We start from the raw sequence: 9,628 nt of genomic DNA on the forward strand, positions 1-9,628 counted from the left end.
ATACATGTCTTTGCTGTCAGCCTTCTCAGATTGATTTTTTAATAGGTTGTAAGATGGGCGGTGGACAATGCTTGTATTTTGCAGTCACAGAAGCAATTGCTCTGCATGATGTATTGTTTCTCATACTTTCACAATAAGTAGTATGCCAAGTAGCAGGTGGCATATCACTCAACGAAAATTCACACATGGATGAACTCTGCAAAGTTCACAGGGATGTCTGCAACCTGACCCATAGTTTAAGAAACATTGGCTTAGACGATGAAAACGTTGTCTACAAAACCTCCAAATCCTTTTCAGTGGTTGCTTCCTGTTCCCATCTTGTATTTATAATTAACTACCTGTGCCCCGCAGCTCCACCTGTGTAGTAGTGAAACAGGACAAACTTTAAAAATACGCTCGCCAACCCCTGTGTTTGGTTAACCTGATATACAATTTAAAGAGATTGTTATTTTCATAGGAATTGTTACATATGCATTATTTGCTTTGGGACTGTAGCGGCACTGAGGTCCGAAAGCTGGTATTGACATCCCCGTTTAAAATTTTAGTACTGTTTTGTCTTGGTAGAGTAATATATTGGTCTACTTTCCCCTATTGTATCTTAAAACATAATTCGCCAGTCTCCTCACTCACTCACTCACTCACTCACTCACTCACTCACTCACTCACTCACTCACTCACTCACTCACTCACTCACTCACTCACTCACTCACTCACGTCCGTCCGAAGCCGAATGCATAGTTGCCTTCTGCGCAGCTGCCTGAAAAACCTTACGAGACCAACATCGCGGCAGGCGGCGGATTTACGGCCGCGAAAATTCAAAGAGAAAGGCGACTACGGCAGCGAAAATTCAAAGAGAAAGGCGACTTCGACCGACATCCAACCCCAACATCGCAGGAGGCAGCGGAGTTATGGCCGCAAAAATTCAAAGAGAAAGGCGACTTCGATTAAAGGCCTGAAAGGCGATTTCGACTACAGCTCAAGGCCTAATTACGCATTCATTCAATACACCTATATCAGGTTTGTGGTGCTTATACTTATTATATATTATACTATTCCACTTGTGCCCGTTTCATCTTACGTTGTTGAAATGGGCTCTTTGTCTAGTTATTAATAAGTAGCCTTTGTCAGAATGCCTAATCTTATAGACTTACCACTGTTTATAAGGTATTATAGTATATAACTTATCCTCACCTTCCCTTTTATATCTATAGGCAATTAGGTGTAGTAAAAAGACAAGCAGGAGTTAAGTTACACATAAAATAATGTATTATTGATAATATTAGATAGATAGATAGATAGATACTTTATTAATCCCGATGGGAAATTCACAATATTCATAAATAATAACAATATGCAAAGTACATTTGAATATTGGCAACCATACAACCTGATTAAATGGTGATGTGTGGTTTCAGGTGGCACACAGACTTGTAGTTATTTAAAATGTCTCTAGTTATGGCATCATTTGTGGCCAGCTTTATTCAGAACAGGCCACAAACCTGTTCAATATGGCTGCCGAGCTGTGCTCTTCATTGTGTTGTCTTCTTCATCAGATGTTAGTAAGAGAGATGCTTCTTCATCATCAGAGGTTAGTAAGAGAGAGAGAGAGTGTGGTTGAGCAAGCAGATTTCTAGATTCTCTGTCTAACCCCTACAGCCAATAGGACATCATGGTACTTAAAGGCTTCTGATAGAAGCCAATTCCAAACAGCCATACTTAAGACCAATGGGAGAATACAACATCTTAAAACCTGCCACCTCCCCAAGACCTTACCAAGTTCGTAAACCTGACTTTCTTGCGTGGGGTTGAATGACTTTAGCAGAGAAACACTCGGCAAACTGGTTTAAGGCACACCCCCCCCCCCCATCTCTATTGTAAAATTCAAAGAAGAGGGGGGAGTAAACATGAATGCTTCTCACTAATATAACAGTAAATTACATTGCTTTGCCTAAATTAAAAATAAAGCCATACAAAATATTTATCAAGTTCTATGCAAAATCTTACATCACAACAAGTACCAATCGAACACTAATCTCAGAGCCATAATGGACTTCACAGACGATCTCACCTCATTCATTCTCCTCTTATGTGTTTGTCTCCTGCCAGTTAACCAACTTGAGCTCCAGTTTTGTAAGTTAACGCTGATGCCTGCAGCATCTAGTTTCAGAATTCAAGTTCAGTGTTGGACTGAATCAAAGGCTTTTTGAAAATCGAAGTCCATTCTGTCGTATGCTTTGTTTTTGTCAAATTTTCCAGTTGCCTGTTCTAAATAATATAAATGTTTGGTTTTTCCTCTCATAGAGCCATGCTGGCTGTTATTTAGTACTAGCAAAATACCTGCGCTTCGCAGCGGAGAAGTAGTGTGTTAAAGAGGTTATGTAAGCATATATATACAGTACATATACATATATACATATATATACATATCTACATATACATATATATATACATATACACATCCACGTGTTTATATATATATATATATATAATATATATATATATATATATACATATACACATACATACATACATAGTGCGTTGTAACACGGTCTGTGATTGTTACATGGGAGGGAGATGACAAATCACAGATTCCCGCTTTCTAATCGGGCCTGTGATTGGTGCTTTGACTGATGCCCAGATCCCACAGTATCTCCCCTTAGGAGAGGGGTTAGGCAAGTGTAATTGAATAGCGGTGCTGCAAGTTTAGCTTTACACCTGTTTTTAAGGCTTATTGACTGAAAGGGGCTTTCATGAAAAAAGTTAGGGCTTTGCTACAGGATACACCCTCCACAAGTTAAGGAAGTAAAAATAAAGGTATATATTTCTGTTTTATTTAAACCTTTTAAGTTTGTATGCGGGCGGTATGGTGGCGCAGTGAAAGGTGCCAGTTAGGAGACCCGGGTTCGCTTCCCTGCGTGGAGTTTGAATGTTCTCCCCGTGTCTGTCTGGGTTTCCTCCGGGTACTCCGGTTTCCTCCCACAGTCCAAAGACATGCAGGTTAGGTGCATTGGCGATTCTAAATTGTCTGTGGTGTGTGGGTGTGTGCGCCCTGCAGTGGGCTGGCACCTTGCCTGGGGTTTGTTTCCTGCCTTGTGCCCTGTGTTGGCTGGGATTGGCTCCTGTATTTAGGATATAGTGGGTTGGATAATGGATGGATGGACATTTGTATGCATAGCCCCATTTGCCCGTTTTCTTTTTTTTCTTTCTTCAGTAATATTTCAGCAAACCCGGAGCTTGTCAGTTCAAATCCTGGTACTGACACCACTGTGTGACCCTGAGGAAGTCACTTCACCTGCCTGTGCTGCAAAAAAAAAAGTAATGTAACAAATTGTACCTTAGATGTTGCAAGTTGCTGGAATAAAGGCATAAGTCAAATAGATAAATATGTATTATACACATAGGAACTATTCATTTATTTTCAGTTAAGTCATCTGTAGCAAACCTTTATAAATGAGGGTTTCTCCTTTTTAGATAGTGCAAACTGTTTCTTCTTCATTGAGGTTTTCTCTTGGAGAGCTTTTTTCATTTCATTGAAAATTAAAGCAGCAGCTGCCAAAATATGTAGCTTTCTTATTAATTTTTCAACATTGTGTAAAATAACTTTATAAAGTAACATAAAAGGTTTAAATACTGGTTATCCTTTTAGATAGATAGATAGATAGATAGATCTTACACTAAAATATTACTAAAGAGATACAAATAAAGTAAAATGCATATGTTGTTTTTCTTTAAGGAGATTAAATATTACTGAAGAAAGAAAAAAAAAACTAAAACAGCCAAATGGGGCTATGCATACAAACTTAAAAGGTTTAAATAAAACAGAAATATATACCTTTATTTTTACTTCCTTAACTTGTGGAGGGTGTATCCTGTAGCAAAGCCCTAAGTTTTTTCGTGAAAGCCCATTTCAGTCAATAAGTCTTAAAAACAGGTGTAAAGATATTGACAATAAGCTACGCAAATCCACCAAGACATGCAATCGTTTAAATCAAGACGCAAGTCGAAAAACACCATCCCATACTATTAGTTAACGATTAACACATTTCTATATGTATTGTAACCATACAATACAACTGATAATATGTTGCGCTTATTTATCTGGTGTACCAACATTTTTGCGCGTTTAACGGCTGAAATCTAATGTGGTTTGTGCCCTTCAGAATGAAAACAGTTTGCATTTACCATTTTAATAAAAGGCGAGCTTTTAAGCCTGAGAAATCACCCTGTAAATGCACACGTTTAATTGCACATGTGTTAATATGTATGCTTACACAGTATCAAAAGACACTCAACAATTAACGTCATTTACCTTCGTTCCCGCGTTTGAGTCGTGCTGTAAATCTCTTCCTTGTTTTCAGTTCACATGATTACGTAGGAGGCGTGGTGACGCGATACGTGACTCCGCCTCCTCCATTAGAGTATATGGACAAAAAAGAGGTTCCAGTTATGACCATTACGCGTAGAATTTCGAAATGAAACCTGCCTAACTTTTGTAAGTAAGCTGTAAGGAATGAGCCTGCCAAATTTCAGCCTTCCACCTACACGGGAAGTTGGAGAATTAGTGATGAGTGAGTCAGTCAGTCAGTCAGTCAGTCAGTCAGTCAGTCAGTCAGTGAGGGCTTTGCCTTTTATTAGTATAGATATAATTTTCATTCTTTTCTTAGTTCCACGACGTCACTAGATCCAAAGACACAAGGAGGAGCCCTTCCCTTTGCAGGATTTGACCAGCCCAGTATAGCCAGCTTGGTGCTCTTGTCAGTGCTGTAGGTTATGCACTATTAAAGATGGCGCTAAGCAACTTTCTTTCTTTCTTTCTTTCTTTCTTTCTTTCTTTCTTTCTTTCTTTCTTTCTTTTTTTCTTTCTTTCTTTTTTTTTTCTTCTTTCCTTTTTTTCATCTTTTTTTCTTTTTTTTTTTCTTTTTTTTTTTTCTTTTTTTTTTTTTTACTTGTCTTTCTTCTACTTAAATTAAAACCACTTATGATGCAGGCCTGTTTTCAAGTGACCTACTTGCACATAAAAGCCATCTCTCATAGGTCAAAGCAGATGACTTTCTCTCCCTGCAAATGGAAAGAAAATGAAAAGCGACCAAGCCGTTGAGTTTAGTGCACACAATTCAGCCTCATTGAACAAACGGCCTTCTTACACAAAGAGCCAAGCAGCCATTGGGCTTTCATGCCATGACATGATTCTTTTCTTTCAATAAAGTGCGTTGTGGCAGAGTACCATCTACACAGGGCCAGCCTCGGGGGCTTTTCTGAGAATAATGAAAAGAAAAGAGCATCTTCATAATCGGAGTTGAAGTTCAATATGCAGAGAGACGTCGGAAGGGAAATGGGGAAAAGCCGTCCATTTATGAGGTCTTTTCTGCCATCAGAGATTTCAAGAGCACCAGAAGCCGAATGTCACCAGTCGCCGAAGACGCTAAGCCTTTGGGGTCCCCACCTGCATCTTGTGTGGTGTCAAAAAAAAATTGATACTTACTGAGCAGATGTGATATGCAGTAAGAAAGGGTATCAGACTGGGAATGCTGGGAAAGGTGCTGTATGGAAATTGTACATATTGATTCATTTTAAAATCAATAAATAACACTCTACAAGTTAACCAAACTTTAGTCAGTAGGCATAGACAGGCTGCACCATGGCACAGTCATTGGTTTGAGGTCCGGTCCCAGCTGTCCTGGTCCATATGGGTTGTCTCCAGATTCTCCATTTTCTTCTGTGAAGGATTGCACAGATGGACTGATGGGTTGGCATGAACCCCATTCCCTGTCTCGGTGCTTTTGCTCTTGGCACTCTTAAAAGTGTTTAAAGCTTTTTGATCTGTGACCCAGTTTCAGCTGTGGTGTGCTGCTACTCCTTGTATAAGGTTAAGTATCGATAAGAAACCAGTGTTAACCAGAGTAGCAGATGTTCTGACCCTGAAGGTCCGTTTATTAGTAACTGGCAAGGATGTGAGAAATGCCTCCTAATCACGTACTCCTGTAATTAACTGTGTATTTAAGAAGTGTAGTCATCTGGTGCAATTTTTCGTGGTAGTGTGCGTCCCATCTTAGAATTGGCTTTTTGAATTTAATCTGTATAAATTTACGTTGGATGAAGATCCGACCATATTTTAAGTTACAATATGAACAAACACAATCAGTTTTAATTGACCACACACAAGTCATTGCATTGGTTTTGTATGTATGGAACACATCATTCAAACATTCACAGTGTAGATAGATAGATAGATAGATAGATAGATATTTTATTAATCCCAAGGGGAAATTCACAGGTAGGTTGTTAAACCCAAGGCTGATGACGTCAACAATAGCTAAATGGAGCCATCAGTTAGCAAACCTGGAGTCCAGCCAATCGGATGAGATTGGAGGTGTGATTTAGGAAAACACTCATCTGCAAAAACACTCAAGCTTTTGTTTGATATTTACAAGAAGCCTCAGCGGATGTGAGCCATACCTCGCTAAAAGAGATGTCAATGTCAACTTTATTTATATAGCACATTTTAAACAACATAGGAATGCTGTGGCCAAAGTGCTTTACAATAATAGAATTAAAGAAAAACATATAATTAACATGAATAACAAATAGAAATAAAATAAATGAACATAAATTAAATAATAAATAGAAGTAATGTTACGTAATCACAATGAGAAAACCATTAGTATTACTGAAGGTCACGGAATGCAAGTGAATAGAAATGAGTCTTTAATCTTTTTAGATATTAAGATCTACCATTAAGATTTGCACAAATCTTGAAAGGGTTGCAAAGTCATTTCAAAGAGTTTACCTGAGGAGTTGATAGGCACAATGCAGAATGCTCAATGAAGTAGAAATGAACTCACAAGTAGCAGGTAAAGGCTTGAAGTAATTGTTGGAACTTATGAACATCTCTGCTCATGTGTCTGCCATGTACTAAACGCACAGGGTGTTCATGGCAAGACACTAAGGAAGAAGTCACTGCTCTCCACCAAAAAAAAAGTTTGTTAAACATCACCTGGGCACGCAGCAGTGCTATTGGAAAAATGCTTTGTGGACTGATGACACTGAGGTTGAATATTCAAGGAAGAATATACATGGCATTAAAAAGGCCATACCAACATGTTTAGCGTCAACGTTTGTAAATGTCTTTATGAAGCTCTACTTTGTCTTTTACTCACTGTCATTTAATTCTGAGCCGGATTGGACCTGCTTTTTTTTCAATTCCATTTTTTCCGGGCTGATAATTACTTTCCTTATTTTCTGAATTTGCACCTCTATTATTCTTTTTTGCTCTTTTTTCTGTCCAATGCATTGGAGTCTCTTTTCTCCGCACTGCTTTCTTCTTCGCTTAGATGTCGACATTTAATTTATAACGTACCTTATACGCTTTATATGCGCTGAGAGCCCTGGATCTGTGTGTGCTCAAATCCCTCACAAGACTGAATGTTTTGCTGCCTATTGTCCTATTTGACAGACTGTAAGTAGGGCGTGTCTTTGGTCTCGCGGGTCTTTAAAATGTCTTATGAGAAGATCACGTATCGTAGACTTGCTTTTTGGTTTCCAGGACAGGATTTCTTTTTATGATAGAAAGAAATATTTGTGACTTAGATTAAGATTGGATCACATTTTTTGACCAATTCAAGAAGAAAACCAAGTCATTCCAAAGTGTTCACATATTTTTTCCTTGCCACTGTAATATGGTCATCTGAAAGTAAAACAAAAACTAAGACTGAATTAGCGTACGTTGCCCTGTTCGTGGTGTTTGTGGAAGAAACCCCCTGAAGAAGACGGATAGTTCAATCAATTAGATTTTTATTCATTCACAGATGAGTGCATGGATTCTACGTTGCAAGGCAGAAGAGCAAAGTTCCATTTTTCAATTGGCTTTTTATAATTTCTTCTTCTTCCCCCTTCCCCTTACTTAATCAAAGCCATAATATTGTTTACATAAGCATTTTATTTTATTACGCTAATGGGCCATCTGTTCTTATTTTTTTTTTTTTACTTGTCAGATAGACCCTAAAGAAGGAATGTGTCAAATAGACACATTCCTAAAGAAACTGGAAGTTGTCCTCGGTCAGCTTACTGCACCCTGTCTTATGGCAGATGCCTGTATGAATAACCTGCCTTTAGGGCAAAGCGGCTTTGTCAGCTATTAACCCTTAGTAGCTTGCAAGCAGTTAATTTTTCTTTCACATGTTCATAAGATTTTCTTCATGAGGTAGGAGAAACAAGACGGTAAGTGTTACATTTTTAAATTTTTAAAATGTGTGCTTTACTTTGAGAATTTAAAGGCTAAATCTTCTCAGTCATAATAGGTATTGGTCATTTGTACCCCCTAATGGAAGTCCATAGAAGGCTAGATCCTTAATAAAGGATCAAAGGTCAGAAATAACATCAGTCATTCTTACTGACATGGAAATGGCCGAAAATGATACCTTACATGCTTATGTTTTAAAATTGTCATTTGTAACCTTCTGGGTGTGGCTCTTAGAGGGTTAGGACCACCAGTAAATATCAAAAATGTGATCAGCAACCTCAAAATATCTTAAAACGCCAATCCAAATGCTGATATTACCGATCTCCATTATGTCAAAGTTTTGTGAAAAGGAGCAACTTTGACTGACCCCTCATATCTCATTAGGGGTTCAGTTGATGTCCGTTTGAAGTCCTTCTAATAATTTTTGCTGAAGACACCTTTTTTATCATAACAATTGTGGCAGGCGGCTGGCATCCATGCCCAGCCGGGACGCCCCTGCACACTATATTCAGGGGGAGCAGCCCTGGACAATGCAGTACCTCCCCCTGGACGCTAGATGGCTGTCCCCCTGGGGTGGAGCAGTGCCTCAGTTTCCCACAGGGCTCCCTGGGAATTGGAGTTGGGTGCAGTCCTGTTGGGTCCTGCAGGCACTGCCAGGGGTGATGAGTTTGGGACTCCTGAGCCCGTGTGGGCAGCGGATTCATCACACCCGGAAGTGCAGCCGGAACTCAGTGATCAAGCACCTGGAACACTTCTGGGTGAACTATAAAAGGAGCCAGCGACCACCCCTCAGCGGCCAGGACAAGGTTGCTTGGGAGGAGTGGTGGTGCCAAGGAGAGGAAAGTGCTTGTTGTACTGGTGTGACTAGTGCTGGAACTGTGTATTGCCTGTGGGTCACGGGGAAGACGTGTGCCCACAGGGGAAAAAAATAGTTTATTGTACACGTGTCAATCTGTGTTGGGTCAGGCGCTATATAGAGTCAAGCTTACACAATGTAATTTCCTTCATAAACTATGGACCAAAATGGCATAAAAATGAGTTGTTTGAGGGTCTAGAGGGCTGAAAATAGGTGGGATACCTAAAAGCCAAGATAGCTTGCATAACTAGACATCAAGATGATTTGAACGGTGTGTCATTTGTGGCAGTTTTCTCTTATCGGATAGTTAGAAGGCATCAAACAGATAAAGTGATTTAAAGTATTCATAAGTAGTAATAAGGTGTTGTAACGTGTTAGACATTATGGTTGCAGTGAGAAGTCAAGCAAAATGACCCCTTTTATTGGCTAACTAAAAAGATTACAATATTCAAGCTTTAGAGGTAACTCAGGCCCCTTCTTCAGGCAAGATGTCATACAGAAACTGGAGTTCCCTGTGATTGTTTGTATGTCTC

The 9,628-nt window shown here is 39.3% G+C and overlaps 1 long non-coding RNA gene across 1 annotated transcript in view; it reads left to right on the forward strand.

The window, feature by feature from the left end:
- Positions 1–495: 495 nt before the first annotated feature.
- Positions 496–9,628, forward strand: part of LOC127529255 (uncharacterized) — a 481,587-nt gene continuing 472,454 nt past the window's right edge. Inside the window, exon 1 of the long non-coding RNA XR_007935927.1 lies at positions 496–505. This is a non-coding gene — a long non-coding RNA (uncharacterized LOC127529255). The remainder of the gene's footprint in view (positions 506–9,628) is intronic.

This window comes from Erpetoichthys calabaricus, chromosome 9, assembly GCF_900747795.2.
Source record: "Erpetoichthys calabaricus chromosome 9, fErpCal1.3, whole genome shotgun sequence".
Taxonomy (NCBI): Eukaryota; Metazoa; Chordata; class Cladistia; order Polypteriformes; family Polypteridae; genus Erpetoichthys; species Erpetoichthys calabaricus.